General features: G+C 34.9%; 1 long non-coding RNA gene across 1 annotated transcript; it reads left to right on the top strand.

Annotated features, from left to right (window-relative positions):
* The first annotated feature begins 324 nt into the window (after nucleotides 1-324).
* Nucleotides 325-12971, top strand: LOC139084825 (uncharacterized). Its single transcript, XR_011542613.1, has 3 exons — nucleotides 325-641; nucleotides 6435-6580; nucleotides 8424-12971. It is a non-coding gene; the product is annotated as an uncharacterized lncRNA (long non-coding RNA).
* Nucleotides 12972-22899: the final 9928 nt, after the last annotated feature.

The raw sequence follows: 22899 nt of genomic DNA, 5'->3' as shown, positions 1-22899 counted from the left end.
TTCCCTTAAAGTGTTTTGATTTTTATTTTAGCAGGAAGGTTAGTTGGATGTAAATCAGCTTGGATTTTCAAGTCTCATTTTAAGCTTCATTTTCTAGCAAGACTACGAAGGTTGTGTTCTCTTTAACCCAACTATTCCACTGATTCACTCACTTTACTCATTATTGCTCAATTCAGATTTTCTATTTCTTCACAACTCAGTCTTAATAGGTTGTATGTTTCTACGCATTTTTACTTTTATTCATGTTTTTTACTGATAACTTAGTTATTAAACAAAGTCTCTCTGCCCTGGTTGATCTGGACTAGAAATCTCCCTGCCTGTGTCATTCTAGGAATCCTTCTACCACAGCCTCATGGTTGTTGCTCTTTCTCCAATAGTTGTTCTTTGCTCAGCTTTGCACATTCTCACCCTGTGCGTGAGCAGCTTAGTGCTCAGCCAAAAAAACTCACATGCAGCCCTATGTATATTTCAGGAACTGCTTTTCTGCGTAGTTCCCTGTCTGTGGCTTTGCTCCACAAATTCCAGCTATGTTAGCCTCTCCAGCTTCAATCTCCATCTCCTCAAATCAGCAAGACTGTCCTAGGCTGCTTGCTTTCCGATTTTTTGCACCTGCATCATGGTCCAGAAAGTGCCTATAGGCAGTAAGTGATGTGATTGTAAACTTACCTTATTTGTTTCCACTTTCTGAAATTACTGTCTTGTTCTGTCTGTTGTCTAATGTTAAAATAATATTTTCATTTAGTTTTTTAGGTTCTCTTCTTACTTACTGAGGAGGGCAAATCCTGCTGTAGTTATGCATTAAGAATGAAATCATTTTATAATTCTTCCAGTGTTTTCTGGTATATTAGTCAGTGAAAATTATCAGTTTTTCTATTGTATTCCAATGATATTTTCACTAAAATGTGGTGCCTCACAGAATGTTTATATGTACTCTTTGAAAAATGTGCTGCTTGTGGATGCCAGATATAAAGGCAGAATTGTCTTTATGTTTTATATGTCATATGTTTATGGAATAACTCTAAAGTCATTAGTGTTTGATAAACAAAAATGTGTAACAGTCTATTTTAAAATTTCTGACTAATGTAAAACATGGGGCTTTAGATATACTTTCATTTTAAGCCTAACAGTCTCATGATGCAAAAGCCTAAATTGTTATGACGTTAATTAAATGTAAAATGGAGTAGACAAGGTTTCAGAGTGAAAATGATAGCTTTGCAAAACAGATAGCTATACTATATTCATTTATTTGATAATGATTTCTAAAGTGCTCTTTTAATAGCATGCTTCCAGCCATCACTGAGTTTCAGTTGACACTAATCTAATCTACTGATTATTCAGAAAGCAAGACTGATCTTACTTCTTAAGGAATAGAAGTGGTTGATCATCCTGCAGCAGTGAAGAAGAGATTAGGAAAGCATTTCCCACTTGGTTATTTTTCCCAAGAGAGCTTACAGATGCACTCAGATAACAAGAGTAAAATGCGCACTAAAAGATTTATTGAAATAAATGTCAAAAATCAAAAATTATATTAGGAAGCAAATAACTTTAACCCAAGTAATACCATTGATTCTCTAATGAAATAGAACTATTTAAAGATTTTCAAACAAAATTATCTCAAGCATATTCCTTTGATCTGTCAGGAGGAATTGCCCAACATCTTTGGAGAGTCTTTCCTAATATAGTAATGTGAATATGAAAAAATTTTTAAATCTCCCCAAAAGTTCCAGAACTGAAAATCTGAATTAGAGCACAGGACTGAAGTCTTAGATGCTGTTTCAATGGTGAAGTGCATGTTGGATTTATTAGACAACTACATAAAGTAAAAAAAGAAATAATATATTAGGTTTGTATTTCATAATGCTAAAGATGAAAAGAAACACTAAAAACAAAGTATCAGATATACAACAGACTTCTTTCAACAATAGAGTAAGATTAACAATAACAAAGGAAAAATAACAGTTTGTTGACAACTCTTCTAAGGCCTTCCTTGGTTATTTGAAATACTAAGATTTTCTATTTCATTTACATATGACGTATAAAACATAAAGACAATTCTGCCTTTATATTCTTTAATTTAACATTCTCTGTTTTTTCTTCCAAATAGATTTCTTAAAACAAGGTTTTAGACACAGAATTACTAACTAATTTCAAAGTGGTGCCGGATCATTTCACAAAGGCTATTTCTTTGATTTCTTTAACCGATTCACATAAAAGCCAGGGTTTTCAGGGGTTCAATGAAAGGGACAGACTTTCCAGCGTTCTTGGGGAAAATTATATAATTCTTCAGAATCAGATATTTCAATTTTGTGTTCTTTGCTGTCACATACTCAAATAGTGCTTTAGTAGACGTGACATTATTGTCCAAGGCATAGCTGTTCGTATGGGGGGGGTACGCTTCTTTGTCTGCAATTAATTCAGCTTCCACTCTAATAAAGGCTCATAGTTGGCACATTTTTGATTTCTAAGGACATCTCATACAGAACATTGTAGAATTGGGGTCTATTCTGCAATTGCACAGTATGTCTGTGGGAGAGCTCTGGTATCTTTCAGGTTGCAGATTATACAAACAAGAAACTTATTGGTGATAGATTTGTAAACTGCACACTGATTTGCCAATCTCTGCCATGCTATTTATCAACTGCAAACTCCAAGAGCTGCTCTAGCGTTTTATAAATAAGTGCACCCACCAAATCACTAGCAGTCCATGGTTAGATTCCCTGAAAAATTCTGCTATTGTTCTTTATTTCTGCAAAAACAACGTTATTGAGGAAAGTTGTATGTGAAACGCTAGATGAAACGACGAGTCTATCGATCATCTTTTGAATTTGTATATATTTTCTACATCACCCTTCAAGGCACGAGTCTAAACAGCAGAGATCACTGCTTTGTTAGAATTAATCTGCCTCAGGTTCAAGTTTCAGCCTGTGTCTTCATCCTTAGGTCCCATTGTTGTTCATTTTAATATGGGATCTCAATAAAGTTTTCTTTTTCAATTCAAACCAAAAGTGCCTTAGAAAAGACTATTAAAAATAACCATGGGTTATGGAGAGTTATAATTTCTATTTTAATAACATTTTGAGTAGATTGTACTCTGTACAGATTTTGATTTTGAAATAGATTTTTCTTTGAATCCTCTATATTATCAATTCTTCAATAAACATTTGGTGTTATGAAGGCAAATAAATGTATGTGGTATCCAGATTTATATTTTCATAAGTTAAACGTGATAATTGTATTACACTGGTCTCTGTGTTTTCCCTCAACTTTACAAAATCGAGTGGTTAAAAGCTAAAATTAGTACCAACCTTGACTTTATTCTGCGGATTTATCGAAATTTTCTTCTTATTTTTCTATTTTGAATGAATGTTTTCAGATATGGCATCTCATGTCCTGCTATCTAAATTCTTCTTTTCTTCTAGCTTTGTAAAGTTAAAAATATTTTGTAGTAACATTTAAATATTTTCCCTTGATTTCTTTCTTCCTATTATGTATGTCTTGTATAATACCCACTTTTAAGTTTTGTTTATGTTTAGTTTGTATTTTCTTGTCATAATGTTGTTTTTTCTTATAATTTTCAATTGTGGGGGTTATTTCACTCTATGTAGTTTGTAAACAGTATCAATTATTAATTCTATTTTAATCTTTTTATTACATTCAGTGAAGTAAAACATTTCTAATTTTTGTTTTATGCATTCATATTTTGACATCTTTTTCATTTTTATATATGAAATGTATTTTATTTGCTACAGTTATTTCTGATATTGTAAAACATGAATTTTGGCTTTTTTCTATTAGTATTCACCTCTGCGTTTTAAAACACCCACTAAAATATTTCTTAACTTCAGAATTAAGAGTGTAGCAGTATCTTTCGAATTTTCTGTATCCGGTACTGTACTTAACAAACCTTTCATTTGACTCTCTAATCTCCTGAACTAGCTTCTATATCTTTTTAATGGCATTAAATATATATTTTTGTGGTTACATTATTATTTTATACCTTCCACATTTTCTTTTTCAAGAAGAGATAACTGTGATGTCTTTAATTAGTAAATGCATTGAAACCTAGTAACCCAGAAACAAAATCTCATCGTGTGCGTTTGGGTAGCAATCTTTGTACAAGTACCCGAATATGCTCCTAATAAATATGTAATGCATGAGTATGTTCCCAATAAATATATAAACACTAAGCTGATTATTTTTGCTTATACTAAGACTAAGTAGAATGACTATATTACTTATACTGACTGTAGAATGACTAAAATTATTGTTTTGATTTGTCAGAGTTTTTAAGATTATTGATTTTATTGATTCTAAATTTAATAAATCATTCACAATAAAATGTTGATAATGTCAAATAGAACTGGTTATTTCTACTATGCTTTATTTTATAAGTTGAAGGAACAAATATTTTGTGTGTGGCTATTTTAGGAAAGCTTGATTAAGTTTAGTTTTAAAAGACAGTTTAATAAGTTTTTCCTTTTTATTTTTTTAAGTCTGAATGAGTGGCCTGAATTTGGGACAAACACAATAAAGTACGATTGTCAAAGGAGACAAAACACAAACAAAAGTCATATTCTTCAAAGACAAAGGAAAATGATGTAAATATTCTGTTAATATACAAAAATAACTAAAAATATGTATTAGAAACTATTATTTTCAAAATTAAGAAATTTTGTAAAAATGGAAGTTCAGACTTAGAAAATCTTAGTGATAAAAAATAATTTCTGTAATGAGGGAAACTTGATAGTCTTATAAAAAGAAAACCAAAATTCTAATTTTACTTTTTAATAGATCTGCCATGTAAAAATGTGCAGTTTAGGATCCATATATCCTTTTCTTTATTAACATTGAACTGACTAAGTCATTATATTTAAACATTACAAACACAGATTCCACTTTCCTCAGATATTTTATATTTACAATATGTCCTCAAATATGTGTTTTTAGCTTTCTATTATTTATAAACCTCCAACCTGATCTTAGTATACATTCATATGTATATGTTTAGACATACACGAATATATAGATATGTAAGTAATGATCAGAGGTCAAGTCTTTTCTAGGTCATATCTCATGTTGGTGGTCAGACACTCCTAGGCAGGAGCCTCAAGGAGACTCGGAAGAGGACACAGTTCCACCTCAAGGGTCTCGATCTATGAGGGCTTATTAATTGGATATCTGAAGGACATCCGTGATATTTGCATTAAGCCTGTCAAAAAAAGTCACCGGGAAAGGGTGTTGATCAAGCAAGATTAATTTTATTAGGTTTAATGCAACATGGAGACCAATGCCTTCACAGCCTTAACGGTGCCTCAGAAGGAGAAAGATAGGGGAGTATATTTATAGGCCTTTAGAGCCTGGACTGGGTAATTTTAAAGTGGGCATTACAAGAAGGGAGCAGGCAGGGCTTGACTAGAGTTTATGCCAAAATAGCTTTGGGTTGGTGGGCAGAGTGAGGGAGGGTCTTGAAGCAGGTTTGGATAAGCCGTTATTCTTGAGAAGTGTGTCATTTGGTCCACAGTTACAGGAGCAAGTTATTTCTTGGGAGAAAGTGGCTAGATAATTTTACTTGTTCTTAGTTTTTCTTAAGATAGAGGAGGAAAGCATGTTTAGTCCAAAATTATTTAACATGAAGACAGAGAAGGGTATCTGGTCGTGTCTAACACAGGGGCAAGAAATGATGTTGTTTCAGTTCTCGCAATGTTGGCTTTTTAACTTTTCCATGCCTCTTTTGTATGTGTGGCAAAAACTGTTGATCTCCTAAGTCCATTTCTGTCTCTTTCATTGTAACAGGATTTGTAGCTGGTATGTGGCTTTGGGGTACTAAAAATTACATTGTTAGCATCTCCGCCAGTCAGATGTAAACATAGTCAAAGAACTGTGGGAGTAAAAGAAGAGCACCCAGATGAGAACAAGCAGAGGCTGATTATCCATAGCTTACTGTAGCGAACAAGTCACTCATGTCACTTGCATGTGGCAGAGACTCAAAGACAGCCAGGAGAGAGGGAAAGCTTCATAGTGGGGGAAAAAAAGGTGAATGCTTCAGATACGCTCTGATTAAATGTTGTGACAGAGGACAGCTCAGCTCAAAGAGGGCTAACTAGAAGTGGGGAAATTTATAAGATTGTTGAGGAACATTTTTTAATTTCTCTGGTTCTTTCTTAGTTGGGCGTGGGGACAGTAATTAGGGAGTAAGGCAATTACTGACCAAGACTTGATCATTTTCAGCTGATTGATGCAGGAGCCATGGCTTAGCTTTATGGGTGGAAGTTCTAGTATCATATATAATCTGGCCATTGTCCTTTGCATATTCATCCTCTAAAATGAAGTCGATCTATCTTGTGCTAATTTCTGGGGACCATTTTTAAGAGACTGCTGATACACACACACATATTTTATTTCTTCTGTAACTTTCCTCTGATTTGGTTGCTCAGAACACAAATAGATCTTCAGTCGTGAAGCCTAGGCCACCTGTTGGACAGTGGAGCCCAGGCTGAAATGCTGGGTCCCTAAGGAACCTGTAGGAAAGGTGCTTGGAGAATAAAGTCACACTTGGCTGCTTATATCCAGACCCTTCTATGTGAGTAATAAACTTTTATTTTGAGAAAATCACTATTATTTTGGGCATTTCTGCTGTTTGTAGACAGATTTTTAAAAATCTTTGAAACGATTTTTTGGGGAATTTATTACAGTAGCTGCAGAAGTGGCCAATTTCTACTGAAACCTACAGAAAATCTTCAAGTAAATGAAAAATTGATCCCATGCACACAAAATAGAATTGGATTCTTTGATCATTTTCATCATATATTTTAAAAATTGAAACATCCGTTTAACTGAATAGTTATTAAGTTAACTCTAGAAGTACTTTGGGACACATAATTAGTATAAACTTTTGAATTGGGGTTTTGCTCATGGACAAACTTGACTATTGATCAGACGTGTCCATGGACACTGGTGGGGCGGAGGCACATCGGGGCACCCACAAGAGGAAATGACATAAGGGCCAGCAAGCTTTTAAGTTGTTGACAGTAAAAGTGATGTCCAACCTTTCTCTCCTGGTGAAGAATATTCAGAATTGAAATGCCCAGATGTGGATACAATTTCCCCCCAGAAAGAAAGCTAATCAATTTTCTTTCTGGCATATAATTCATCTTTGACTCACTCTTCAAGAAATTTAAAATCACTGCATTTTATATTCCCAGGGGATTCTCTTAAATGGAGGCTCTTACAACAATCTGTTCCTAATGTTTCAACATGCAGCTTGGAGCTTTTAAAGGGAAATGGAGCCTAGTATTTGCTAGATACATTTCTCAGTTTCTGAATAGCTGTGCCATTTATATTATTTATATTATTCCTGTGGATCCTAAATCATTATATCAGAAATGTACAGGTAGCTAGTGCCAAGTGCTTAGAAAGTGAAGTATAGAAAGCCCCAACTTAATGGAATGGGGAAAGCATAGCGAAAGAGGCTCTAGCCCTTATTATAGTTCTAAAGAGCCAAATTTAAGTGACAGTGGCTCCAAGTTTATTTATCCTAGGTCATTTATTTTCTCTCTTCAGAAATGTCTATTGAACCAAGAGAGCAAACTAATTTCCAAGTTCTGGAACTACAGTGGTCCACAGCTAGAATTAGAGGCGGGATTGCTAGCCTGTTTATGCATGGCGTTTCATAGACATTGGTAAAGAAATGAAAATCTTTTGCTTGGTGATACAAATGATGGTATATATAAACTAAATGAAATATATGATAATTCTAGGCAGATAATTACTAACTTTATAAGACTTTAAAATGAATTGAGGGGCCAGCTCAGTGCTGCAGCAGTTAAGTTCACATGTTCCACTTTGGCAGCCCAGGGTTCACCGGTTCGGATCCCAGGTGAGGACATGGCCCCACTTGGCAAGCCGTGCTGTGGTGGGCCTCCCACATATAAAGTAGAGGAAGATGGGCACAGATGTCAGCTCAGGGCCAGTCTTCCTCAGCAAAAAGAGGAGAATTGGCAGCAGATGTTAGCTCAGGATTAATCTTCCTCAAAATCAATCAATCAATAAATAATTGAAATGCATGAAATAAGTGGAAGACAAACCTAAGGTACAGGCAAAAGCATCTTAGAAAAGATACATATGGCTTAGAAAGCATAGCATTCCTAAATTCTACTCAGGCAGATACTAATCTGAATGTTGACATGGGTCTGACTTAAAATAGGTAAAGTTTTTTTTTGTGTCAATGATAAGGTCATTTATAGATGATTTGGAAAATAGACTAATTTGAAACAAATGAGAGAGATGTTAGAAACAAGACCCATAAACAATATTTAAAGTGACAAGGAAATGTTTATTTTACATCTGATGATTGTTGTCATTTAACTTGATTTCTGAATAGCTGATGAGGAACAGTCAATAACCGCTGGCATTTTTAATTTTAGGTCAGCCCCAGGTAAAAGGCCTTCCTGGAGACATAGTGGTTCCTGCAGTTCTGCACGACTGGAAACGAGTGCCATTACAGGAGTCATGGATGATCACACAGTGATCACATAATTCTAAGTCTCATCGGAAATTTCAGTTCAGAATCAAATTCAATGACGTTATGGTACCTTAAAGGGCGATCCGATAAATTTTTAAATGCAGAATCATTCTCTCATTTTTTAAATGCAACCATATTTGCGTTTAATAAAAAGTCTTACTTTCCCAAAATTCTTTATTATTTTCAAATAGATTGCATTCCTCAAATTATTTAATCTTTATGGCTAAGCTCATAGATAAAGAAGAACTGATATCCTGTTGAAATGAGAAATCAAAAGCCTGAAGATTTAAAATAATTTTCACAGGTCACAAAGCTTGATGGTATAGCATAAGTGTTGAAGGCCTTGTTCATCCTCTTCGTTCGTTCTTCTTTCTGTTCCTCAGACTGGATGATCTCAATTGATCGATCTTCAAGTATACTGATACTTTTTACTGCCAGTTCACATCTGATTTTGAGCCCTCTAGTGAATTTCTTATTTTAGTTATTATACTTTTCAACTCCAGAATTTCTTTTGTTGAATTTTTTTTTTTTTTTTTTGCAGGGGAAGATTCACCCTTCACTAACATCTAGTGCCAATCTTCCTTCTTTTTTTCTTCCCTCTGAAAGCCCAAGTACATAGTTGAGTATAGTTGTAACTTCTTCTAGTTCTTCTATGTGAGCCGCTGCCATAGCATGGCTGCTGACAGGTGAAGGGCGCTGTTTTGCACCCAGGTACTGAACCCCGGCTGCAGAAGTAGAGTGTGCCAAATTTTAACTGCTGGGCCATCAGGGCTGGCTCCAGAATTTCTATTTGTTTTTTATTTTATAGCTTCTTAATTTTTATTGCCATTCTATAATTGGTGAACTCCACTCTCATACTTTCTTTAGACATGGTTTCCTTTAATTACTTGCATATATTTAAAATATCTGTTTTAAAGTATTTGTCAAAAAGTCCAATACTGAGCTGATTCAGGAAAATGTATGTTGACTACTTTTTTTTTCTGTTCATGGACCATAATTTTATTGATCTCCAATAATTCCATCTTCTTAATTATGTTTTAAGTCTACCATATGTTTGCTATACTTTTTCTTTGCATGAACTACGTATGTCTTTGCATGAACTCTCTCTCTGTAATGGAGAGAAATTTATTAATATGTCCCATTAAAGAGGTAAACTTTGCAATTTCTCCTATACAGCTTTCAATTTTTGCTTTATATATATTTGTGTATAAAATCTTCCCAATTATTAAAAAATCTGTATCATTATGTAGTAACTTATTCTTTCCCTAATGTTTTATGCCCGAAAGACTATTTTCCCTGACATTAGTCTGTCATTCTAGCCTCGCACTTGTTAATACTTTTTGGGGTAGCCTTTACTATCCATTTCCTCGCATTCTTTGCTTTTGTTTTAGTATCTTTTCTGTATCTTTTGTAAAGTTTATGTATCTTTTGTAAACAAAACAAATTCTGAATTTTACTTTTTAATCTAATCTGACAATCTCTGTATTTTAAAAGATTAATTTAATACTTTTATGTTTATCACGATGTGCTTAGACCATATTTTTACTTTTCCTCAATATTATGATGAGTTTTATATCGATTCCAACTTTCCATACTGTTATTTTTGAAATTTTGATTTTTTAAATTAAGTTTTAAAAATTTTTTTTCTTTTTACTATATATGCTAGCATGTTTTATTTATAGTATGGAAATTTCACATTTTATTTCTTGTCGTTTAAAAGTTATCCTTGAGGGCCGGCCCTGTGGCCTAGTGGTTAAGTTTGGTGTGCTCCACTTTGGGGGCCACGGTTCGTTCCTGAGCAGGGACCTACACCACTCATCGGTGGCCATGCTGGTGACCCACGTACAAAATAGAGGAAGGTTGCTACCAATGTTAGCCTAGGGTCAGTCTTCCTCAGGCAAAAAGAAGAAGATTGGCAATAGACATTAGTTCAGGGCGAATTTTTTTCAGAACAAAAAAAATTATTCTTCAAATTTTGCCTTGACTAATTAAATTGGTGGCTAAATATGATCTCTTGCCTGTCCTCAGGAACATTCCAAAACCTTTAGAAAAAAAGTAATTCACAAGACCTCCCTCCCAACATTCAATGCTATACTTTCCAGAATGGTATGACTTAATTTTACTAGTTCCTTAACATTAAGCAACTTATCATTGTTATTACTTTATTTTTCAGACACCTATTTTACCAGTAATATTTTACTAGTAGTTTTATCTTTGTTTTGCTTAATTTATTTTATTTATTTATTTTTATTTTTTCTTGAATATCAGTAGCCTCTTTCTCCTTCCTTTCTTCTTCCAATTCCAGACCATTTTCCTTCTTGTTTAAATTACATCTCTTGGAGTCAAAGATTTTCTGGTCATGTCTGTTTATTAGCAAACTCTCTCAATTTTGGTTTATCTGAAAGCGTTTTATTTGCTCCACTTCTTGAACAATAACTAGACTTTATGTACAATTCATGAATGAAGTATTATTTTGCAAACTTTAAATAATAATAATTGAAATCTCATTTAGCATTTACAATTTACCAAGCATTTTTCTGAGCTTGGAAACATATAATTGCAGCCTTGTATGTACTCTAACTTATGTGCTACTTATTATTTTTATCTCTCCTTTCCTAATAGGAAATGGAGGCACATAAAATTTAATTGACTTTCCCATAGTCATAGAGTTAGTAAATGGCAGATATGGAATTTAACATTGGCATACATACCCCAGAGTCTGCTTTAGAAAGATCTGGTCATCTGCTTTCTACTGCTTTTGTGGAGACGTCAGCAATCAGTCTAATTTTTGTTCTTCTTTTGTGTAGCAGATACTTTTAATATCTTCTCGTTTCCTGTTGTATTCTGTCCTTTTAGTAAAATATGTTTCAGGGTTGATTTATCCTACTTAGCATATATTGTGCTTCTTGGTTCAATAAATTCGTGACATTCTTCAGTTCTCAAAAATTCACAGTCATTACTTCTTCATACATCGCCTCTCATCCATTTCTCTATTTTAATCTTTAGAGATGCTGATTAAATGTATCTCAGAACTTCTCACTGTATTTCTATATATTTTGGCTTCATTTTTATAAATTCTAGCTGCTTCTATTTCTTCTGCATTCTTGGTAGTAAGTTATGACCCAATTCACAAGTCACTAATTCTCTGTTAGACTCTAATTTTTTGTTCAACCCATCCACTGGGTTGGATCCACCATCCAGTCTTTAAGAATTTCACACATGAATATTTTATATTCTCTATCTGATAACTATGTTTGCTTTAGTTTTTGTGCTTTCTCAGGCAAATATTTACTCAATATTTAATATTGGTATTGCCTCGAACAATAACTTCTTTTATTTGTAAATAAGAGCCGGAACATTTGGGGCTATCCCAAGTTAAAGTGTTTTATAAACATCAATTTGCCACGAGAATGCTTCTTTAATTTTTATTAACTTTCAAAAGTTAAAGATGAATCCTGGAGCTATTATAATTGTAAAAGCGTGCATGAGTTGGGGTTCATACAATTACAACTTACCTACATACATAGACTAGCCTATGAACTTTACAGGTCAGTTGTCTGAAAATTGAAATAGGCCATACGGAATAGAGATTATGTTCATTAATTTGAATGTATCATATGTATTCTCTTAAATTGATAAGAACTACCCATTTCTTACAGACTCAAGCAAGACATCAAGTAGCTAAGAAAATTTATGGATGGCCCTTCACACTTGGGGCTCTCCCTCAGACTTAAATTGCATCATATAAACCCATGTAATCTGGTTCTGTAAGTCAGAGCAATTGAATTTTGCCACACATATCAGTAAATATTATTTTAATCACGTCTTGTTACATCTGTATATGGATTTCCTCAAATGTAAATAAACTCTTTGCTTATGTTGATACATTTGAGAAGTTTGAATTTTGGTATTTTTAAATGGTTAGAACACGCATTCTCAGTGAGCGTGCATACGTTTAACAGCTCTCATATAAGCAGAGGCACTAACCCTAACATCTTTTAAAACACCAAACTTCTGTATGTAGGCACAATAGAAATCATATAATTTTTAGAATTTTGTTTTTTGTTGAAAAACATATTTATTAAGCACTTCCTATGCGTGATGATAACCTCTTGCCTTCCACACATTAGCAGGAGATGCTGAACGCACTTTTGCAGAAGAGTTGACTACATTTATAGACTAATTCCCTTGTAGCTACTACCTGGATTGCATAAGAAATTAGCTGGGGTTTCATTCATACATTCATTATTGCACTACATTCTCCATTAGTGTACTTTGTACCTAAAGTTTTATTTTCTTGATTTTGCAACTGAACCTGTAACTGCCATCATACTATTATTAACTGATGTTTAGAGAAACAAAAACATGGTATTGTTGGTAGTGACTTTCTGTTTTACTTTGGAATCACTGGTGTCCTCTTCAGTGTCTCAATAAAATCATTTTGTTAGAACAATTGTTTCTGTTTCAAAAAAACATAATTTCTAAGGAGGCATCTTATAATTGACAGTGAAAAATAACCATCATTATTAAGGTATATATTCTGCACCCTCACTAATAAATTTTTTTGTCCTGTGCATGGAAACAACAAGACGAAAGTGCGAAATCAGACAAAAATAAAACAACAGAATGATTTATATAACATTTGTGTAGAGTCAAGGAAACATGGATATAATCAGGATTTTTGTTTGATTTTAATGTATATTAAATTCTGAACCAATCTTAATCAAATTCACAGTGATTTGAAGTTTATTCATCCCGATGCTTATAAGAAAATATATAATTTAATTTAATAAATGAACTTAAGTATATAGAAATGAAAAATAAAATATTCATTAATAAAAAGATACAAACTCTGCAAAATGCTACAATTCTAAAGAATGTGAGTGATTTCTGCTTAAACTCCATACTTTTACTACTTTCTAGAACTGTATTGGTCTTTCTGATCAAATGCAGCTCTATAAAGAAAGGCAAAGGGTAAGCAACGTCTGCCCCAATCATGAAGTTCGCAGAGAAGAAGCATTTGATTCAGAAAATTACGTGGAACCAAGTGCCAGAAATTGAAAGATGTTAGGTCGAGTCCATCACGCTTCAAGGGTCTAAATGTTGTCTATAAACAAGTGAAGACTACATTTATTTCCATACGAGAATTCATACCTCTTCCTGTCACCTGCTATGCTCCTTTCATTTTCTCTTTTGAAAAACAGCTAAAATATTCTATAAAACACCTACTAAACCACTTCTTAGATTTTAACATAAATCTAGATTTCAGCAATAGGAGTGTTACATAAATTATTCAAATAAAGAGCATAAACTTGTGGTTTATTTCTATTAAAAGTAATAAATCTGCTCTGTTATCCAGAGTCTCATGCTGAGCATAGCATTATTATTGTGGGGAAAGCTGGCAATATATAATCTTATTGAAAATGCAGCTTCTTTTCCTGCTGACTAAGTCTTGGGTATATATAGCAGTATTCAAAGTTTATTCGATGCTTGAGGGAATAAAAATAAAATGGAAAATAGAAAGTAGAAATTAATGTGCAGAATTGAAAGACACTTTTTTACCATAAGTCTCAGTTTCCTCATCTGTAAATTGTGGACATCGGATTAGATCTTTTCTAAGGACTCTCCTGCCTACGAATTACTATGATGTATGTTTCAGAGGTGGGGCGGAAGGGTGGAATGAGTCTCTCAATTTTGTCATACCCAAAAAATGGCTCTATTTAAACCAGATGGATGCTTTCATTATCATGGCAACTTTTCAGTGTAGGAAAACGAAGCTTGCCCTAAGTAGAAATATAGTTTCCTCTTGACTATAAAAATGATGTAGTTATGGTTCTACCTAAAACACAATCTTTCTCATTGGTGAATCACCAAGGGACCATATAGAATAGATGATCCTGGGACTTCTTGTTTTCAGATGTAAGAAAAAGATATTGTGCTCAGACAGTTGTGTTTAAATGAAACATTCTACATATTTTTAGTACCTGTTAGGTGCAACCCACACCATTATTTGGGCTTAGGAGAAATATAAAATTAAAAGGAAAAAGAACTGAGAAAGAAAGACAATATGCTTGTCATCTCTGAATATAATATCTGATTAATTTCATTAATTCCCTTCTATCCATTCTGTAGTGCTTATGTTTCTAAAACACAGAAAAGAAGTATTATTTTCTTTCTCAAAAAACAGCAAGATTTCAAAAGTCAAACTCCTTCACACAGATTTAAGTTTCTTTCTGATTAGTTTATGTGCATTCTACCTATAATCATCTACTTCCCATTCCCACTCCATTCTCAGCCTCCTAAGATCAGCTTCCTCCTTTTAGGCTCAGCTTGAATGAATCATCCTATGAGAAAGATGTCCTAATTTTGTCACTTGCAAATAATTGGTCTTTCTTCTTTTCTTGTACAGCATAGCACCTACTTTTCAACTGATATTCATTTCAATTTTTCTTTCCTTATACCAATTTATTTACACATTCACCCCACCCCGCCTCACTGCCAGATGTTAAGCACATTAGGGTTCTAGGCGGTTTCTCACTGGTTATGTTTATGTGTTTGTTGGCTTATCTCTGGAAACAAAGTAGGCACATGATATACATGTTCAATTGAATGACTTAATCATCAAAAAGTATATTGGGCAAAGTTGAGAAACAAGGAGGGTGTACGAAGTTAAAGTTTCTGAATGTCAATCATATTCAAAAGAGCATTGCTAAAATGTACCTGTACTCTGACTCAACTTTTGATTAAATAAGAAAAAATGTCACGAGCATGTGTTTTAAGACGGTAATAATCATATTCAAAACCTTGATTACCCCAAAAGTAATAATTCAGTCTAAATGAAGCAGTCATGGCTTCAGTCAGTTGCTTTACTGTGGCTCCTGGAAAATCCATGAACCTCATGAGGATGAAGATTCCGTTATGTTACGGGTGCTATGGAGCAACAAAATTTCCAAAGTTAAAATCTATAGTGTAATCAGAATGAAATTTTACAGGCTGATCACAGTCATACATGCTCTTGACCTATGTTTTAAGAATCTCCACGTGAGCCTAGGGGTTGCAGGCAGAATGGCAGAGAATCTATTAAAATGTTGGTCTGTCTGGGTTTGCCTGAAGCACTATGAAAATGTAGCAAAAAATGTCTTCCAACCTGGGAAAGTCCTTGGGGAGAACTAATCCTGAAGTAAGAGAAAAATCAAGCTTGATGGAGTAATTCACCACGTACGATGCTTAATATTAAGAGAGAGGAAATTTGGAGCATAGCATCAGTACTCTTAATCAAGTACACATCTGGTCCAAATGCCTACATGGATGTCGGAAAGCTTGAGGGAGAAGGGTTGTAAGCAAATCTTAAAATCTCTGTTTTCTAAACTCCAAACATTATCAAAGCACAGTTTCTGGGTTGAAGGACAGAGAGAAGTAATGAATCCTCCTTCTGGAGAGCTCTGTGCTCTGGACAGCACAAGTGATCAAAGCATTCGTAGTGGGCTTCCTGGGGCATCAGTAGGCACCAGAGAAGATGTCGAACCATGGAAATACTTCACCTCTTGGCCCCTTGGTCAGGAAATGGTAAAGTGGCAGCTCTACCCAGAGAGATTTCAGAGACGGGGAAGGAGTTAATCCTTCAGATGGATGCAGAACTTTTGAGTAAGTGAAGGCAAAAGTCGGGAGGAAAAATATGTTGGTGATTCTATAAAGTTCCCAATAGAGTTATTCAAAAGAATAATATTAACATTTTAACATCTATTTACACTAGAATCCAATAAAAGGCTAAAGATGCAAGACTGCTGAATTTAACTTGAACACATACCCTTTCCTTTTTCAAAAGAATGAGATGTTTCAGATGTACAAAAAATTATGTGGAATATAAAAAAAATACACTTATAAAAGCAAATCATAACAAATTGAGTGCTATAAACAGCCAAGATCTGAATGAACTATCCACAAAATACAGTCAAAGGCACAGGGGCACGCACGGTGGCAGTACCAGCACCTTCAATCATCCCACAATTAATTTAAACCTACATTCTTATGTTTGCCATCTTTTTGAGAACTCTGGCCAAAACATGTTCATTTGGGCTTTAGACTTATCCTTCCCAAAGTAAGCACCCCTGATTATAGAGGTGGGGTCTACTGCTATGAATTTTATAGCACAGAGGAACAGAGAGAATATGTTCACTCTGTAGGCAGTTTACTTTCTTTAGGCTAACAAAGAGGCAGGATGGGGTAATATCATCTAATAAAGAATTCGGCTGGCCTTTGTCCTGGATTCCTGAGAGAGAATCTCTAAATCCCTGGAATTTCCCCATATGAGTATGTTTGTTAATAATTGTGGGCTCCTCAGACCACACGTGAGTTTATGCTAAGGAAGTGACTTATGGTGGGTTTCAGGATCTGAGCTGGAGCTGGCCATGCCAAAAAGACCAATCACATGATCAATTAAGCTTTTGAGTGATATCAGCTGGACCTCCAGACAGGGCAGCAGGGCTGGAAAATGAGTTCAACTGAGTGGCCAATGATTCAATCAATCGTGACCAGAAATGACAATCCAATAAAATCTCTGCACACCTGAAGGTCAGTGAACCTTGCTCACTGGTGATCATAAATGAATGGGCTGGGAGGGTGATGAGTACTGAGGACATGAAGCTGCACACAGGGGATCCTCCTAGATTTTGATCTAAGTGTCTTTTCTTTTGAGTGGTCCTGATTTATCCTTTAGAATAAAAATGTAATCATAAATATGGCTCTTTTCTGAGTTCTGTAAATCCTTCTAATAAATTACCAAACTTGAGGAGGTAGTGGGAACCCCCAAATTTGCAGAGGTCAGAGAACACGTGATCTCAGAACCCTGGAGCTTGCAGCCAGAGTCTGAAGTGAGGGCAGTCTTGTGAACTCTGTGCTCTTAACCTGTGGCATATGTGCCAACTCTGAGTAGTTAGTGTCAGCTGCAATGCATAGTGTTAAAGAAAAAATTAGCTATGACCCCTGTTAAAGACGGTAAGCCTTTATTCAGGACTATTGTGATAGCTATACGGACAACTAGGGTAGAATTTTGCAGTGGATGAGAGAAATTGGGTTCTACTCCAAACACAGCATGGACATGTGGGAATTTATTTATGGCCAAGGAATAGGGTAGGAGGTCAGCAGATGGAAAAATTACTAAGAGGAGGCATCAGAGGTAAGGAGGATTCTTGCTTAGCACAGACCAGGATGATCAGACATCACCTCCGGGATGGTGGAGGATGAAAAATCTGATCAGATATTGAGGGTGATCGGATATGGAGGGTGGGGGTTTCTGGATAAACCGACTTGTCTGGCTGCTTGCTAAAAGTAGATTTTATAAGGAAGTGCACAGACGACCCTAGGAAAAGGTTTAGAAGGCTGACTAAAGTTTGGTCAAGCAAAGAATCTTTGTCAATAAACAGCCTCCAAATGGTCAGCAATGATCCCTGCCAATCTGGTATTAAGACCATTGTGTATTGTCCTCTCACATTGCATGATTGCTCTGTGTGACCGAGCAATGGAATACGGCAGAAGTGACAGTATGTCACTTTCAAGATTATTAGAGTATAATGAGCACCAAAGCTTTCATTTGTTCTGTATCAAATCATTTCCATTCCATGGAAAACAGCTGTCATGTTCATGTTGCGAGCAGCCCCAGGGAGAGGCACATGTAGGGAGGAGCTGAAGCCATCTACCAACAGCCATCTGAGTGAGCTTGGAAGCAGAATCTCCAGTCCAGTCAAGCCTCCAGGTGATCACAGTCCCAGTAACTTACTGGTTGCAACCTCAGGAGAAACGCTGAACCAACACTACTCAGCTAAATTGGTCTCGGCTTCGCGACACTGGGAAATTGTGTGAGGTAATAAATATTTGTTGTTTAAAACTTCTAAGGTTTGGAGAAGGTTATTATGCAACAGGGGATAATTGAGAGAAAGGGCAAGCTATGCTCATTTTTCCCTTTCAGGAATACCAGTTGGTTACGTTTCTTCAACTTACCTGAGAAGGAAAGCATAAGAAGCGGAGGAGAGGCTTGGCCATTTCACCATACGGACCTCTTCCAGTGTGAAAGGAAATAACAGTAGAGTGGGAGAAATGTTCCTCCTCCCACTCAAACTGATCATATTATCATAACTCAGAATAAATTTACACATTATCATAATTGAAATAATGTCTTACTGCAATTTCCCTAAAGAAAATAATGCAGATCATGATTTTTATTTCGTTTTAAGATGAAAAATTTGATTGAGATGGCAAGAAATTCATATGGCCAGGACCCATAACTATTAAAATAAAGTACTGTAATATGTGCTCAAATTAATCTCTAACCTTGTACTACTGAATTATTAATGTTTGGACTTAATCCAGCCATTTTTCCATCTATGGTATACTATTATCAAGAGAATATTTAAAAGAAAGTAAAATTTTCTTAGTCCATGTGTCTAAACCTAAACTGACAAATCTTATTCAGAAGAGCCAATGTGATTATCGTTTTTCACTTTGTTGATATATAAAGTTAGCATGTCAATTGATTTGCATACTCGCTCAACTTTTATTCAAACATCTCTTCTATCATTTAGGGTTACTTGTTTGACTTGGGTTTCTATAAAGTTAGTGGTATATATTTAATTCACCTGGTCATGCCTCAAGAAGGACTATATCATATTTTTTAAAAATATTTTAAATGCCATTACACTTCATAAACATTTCAAATCTACTAACCAGTTTATGCTTTTCTAGTTTGAGGCATTGAATTTTATCATGTAACTATTATCACTGAGATTCAGATGTTTTAAACAATTGAATGGGGTACCACATTAGAGATGTTCACTTTCCAGTAGAATTATGGTATTTTTCTTCTTCTTTTTTTTTATTCTTACATTTTACTTTTCCAATGAACACTGTGACACATTCTGAATATCTTTGTTAACTTCAAAGCAGTGAACTTTGATGTATATGTAATCAAAATGAAGACCAAAGCCTTTTTTTTTCAAGTTTTAAAGTAGAATCTACTTGAGGGGTCTTGAATAACTTCAGTGACTTCCAATGCAATTAAGCAGCTAGTTGGTTATCAGGTCATTGCTTTAGATGTATTATTGGATAAAATTGTGAAAGAAAGCACATTAGCTGGGGCCAGCCTGATGATGTAGTGGTTAAGTTCATGCTCTTTACTTCAGTGTCCCAGAGTTCGCAGGTTCGGATCCTGGGTGCAGACCTAGCACTGCTTGTCAAGCCATGCTGTGGCAGTGTCCCACACAAAATAGAGGAAGATGGGCACAGATGTTAGCTCAGTGACAATCTTCCTCAAGCAAAAAGGAAGAGGATTGGCAACAGATAGTAGCTCAGGGCCAATCTTCATCACAAAAAAAAGAAATCACATTAGCTATTATTTCTCTGAAGGTTAATAACATGATCCCCTCATCTATACCATGATCTCTTTCATGGGAAAGACTTCTCCAAACGTTTGGTGCAAATGATGGACTTTTCTCTAGTTATTTGTGAATAAAATTTGTTCCAACAATTACATGATCTTCTAAGCAGAAAGTCTATTAGGAGAATTCCTATGTACTGAGTATAGGTATAAGAGGGATTGACAATTACTATTATAAATATCATTATTATAAAACCCAGGTTGAACGAACTATGAATAGTGAAACACCTGATAAAATAGAGGTACAAGGATAATAAAATATGAGAGAATCATTATGGAAAAAAATTGATTTGGATAATAAAAAACAAAAAAAGTGGGTAGATTTCTGCTTCCAGGAGATGGAGTGGAAATACGTTTCTCAATTCTACCTGCCACGTACAACTAAAAACTGTAAACGTTCCATATAAAACAAATATAATATCCTGAGGAGTGGATAGAAGAAAGCAGACTACCTAGGTTACTTCAGGATGCAGGCATGGTGGGGAGTTTCCTCACAAGGCAAAAAAGTAAAAAATAGAAAACAACTTTAGAGAATAACTGCTCTACTCCAGCTAAACCCCACACCTACACAGAAAGATAACTGTCTATCCGTACCCATGCAAACCGAGGAGATGTGAGAAGCCTAGACTTCCACTGCAGTCAGGCTGTTATGAGGTAACCCCAACATATAATGTCAGAGAAGGCCAAGTAGGGAGCTGGGACTTTCATCTTCCTTGGAAGCGGAAGCAACTTCTCCACTTTGGTTTCAGAAGAGACCTCTTGGGTAGCCTCAACTTCCATCCCACTTGCAATAACAAGATCCCTCTCCTTTTCTCTGCTACAGTGATGTCAGAGGAGGCCTAGAGAAGAGCCATGACTTTCACTAACCCCCTATCAATAATTAGGCTGTCCCACCAGTGTTAGTGGAGACCACTTGGGGAGTTGGAATTCCCATCCCCACCCAGCAGTAACAAGGAACCCCCCCCCCCTTGCTTTCTAATGGAGGCCCAATGGAAAACCGGAAGTTCTATCTCTACCTGGCAGTAAGAGGGTGGTGCCCCACCTCTTGTCAAAGTAGTATCAGAAAAAATCAGCAAAATGAGGAGGTTCAATTAAGATTCAGAGTCGCATAACATGATACTCAAAATGTCTAGGTTTCAATAAAAAATCACTTACTATGCCCAGAACCAGAAATATCGCAAATTGAATGAAAAAAGACAATGAATAATTTTCAACATTGAATAATTTTCAACACTGAATTAACAGACATGTTAGAATTTTCTGATAAAGACTTTGAAGGAGTCATGATAAAAATGCTTCGATGAGCTTTTATGAACATTCTTGAAAAGAAAATATATAAAGCTTCAGCAAAGAAATATAAAGTTTTAAGCAAAGAAATAGAAGACACAAAGAAGAATCAAATAAACATTTTGGAATTGAAATATATAAGAACCAAAAGAAAGCTCAGTAGATGGGCTCAACCACAAAATGGAGAAAACAGAGGAAACCATCGATGAACTGGGAGATCAAAGCAAAAATGGACAAAGGAAAGAAAACAGACTGAAAAAAAAATGAAGAGCACCTCAGGGACCTGTGGATCTATTTAAAAAAAACCCACAAATCTAGCGTTTGTGTCATTAGAATCCTGGAAGAAGAGGAGAGACAGAAGGCAAAACTGAAAAAGTACTTAAAGGAATATTGGCTGAAAACATCCTCAAAATGACAGGATATAAACCTACATATTCAAAAAGTTGAGCAAACTCTAAACAAGATAAATTTAAAGAAATCCAATCCAGGGTATTTATAATTTCTGAAAGTGAAAGAAAAAGAGAGGAATCTTTGAAGCAGCAAGAGAGAAATGAAACCTTACTTATAGAGGAAAACCAACTTGAATTACAGTAGACTTCTCATCAGAAACCATGGAAGCCAGAGAGAAGTATTGCAATATTTTTCTAATGCTGAAAGAAAACAACTTCTAACTCAGAATCCTCTATCCAGTAGAATATCTTTCTGGAATGAAAAGAAAACAGACACTGTTAGATGAATGAAATGTAAGGGAATTTGTCATTAGCAGATCATTCTTAGAAGAATAACTAAAGGAAGTTCTCTAAATAAAAAGAAGGAATCTTGGAACAACAGGAATAAGAAAAGAACATGACATCAAAAATATGCGTAAATAAATAGACTCTTCTTCTCATGCATCTTCTAAATTGTGTTTGGAAGTTGAAACAATAATTATAACTGACTGATGAGGTTATAAGTGTATGTGCAGAGATTGTGTAAGAGGATTGCATTACAGATAGAGGAGGGCAAAGAGACGTAAAAGGAGGTAAAGCTTCTGCAGTATTTGTAGTGGAAAATGTCAACCAGAGCACTGTGCTAAGTTGTATATATACAATATAATATTGGGCCAAATACTGAAAATTCTATTTAAAGGATACACTAAAAAACACTGGAAATTAATCAAAATAGAATTCTCAAATTTCTTGCTCAAGTAACTGATGAGAAAGGAGGAAAAAGTAAAAACAGAGCAAAGCAAAACCAAAAAAGTAAAATAGCAGAATTAAGCCTTAGGATATCAATAGTTGCCTTACATGTAAATGGTCTAAATACTCCAATTAAAAGACAGATATTGGCAGAGTGGATTAAAAAATGTGATCAATTATATGTTGTCTATAAGGAGCTTGCTTCAAATATATCAATACAGACAGGATAGAAAAACATATATTATGCATATATAATAATCAAAGGAAAAAAGGAGTGAATAATTTAATAGAAGTTAAAGTAGACTTAAGTACAAAGAAAATTACCAGAGAGAGATTGGGACATTACATAATGATTAAAGGGTCATTCTACCCAATGGATATACCAATCCTAAATGTGTATGCACTTAATAACAAGAGGGCTGAAAGACAGTGAAGCAAAAACTGATAGAATTCTAAGGAGAATTAGATAAACTGCAAATATAATT

Source organism: Equus przewalskii, chromosome 1 (genome assembly GCF_037783145.1).
Source record: "Equus przewalskii isolate Varuska chromosome 1, EquPr2, whole genome shotgun sequence".
NCBI lineage: Eukaryota > Metazoa > Chordata > Mammalia > Perissodactyla > Equidae > Equus > Equus przewalskii.
Note: the sequence above shows the minus strand (reverse complement) of the source record. Positions and strands in the feature narration are given on the sequence as shown.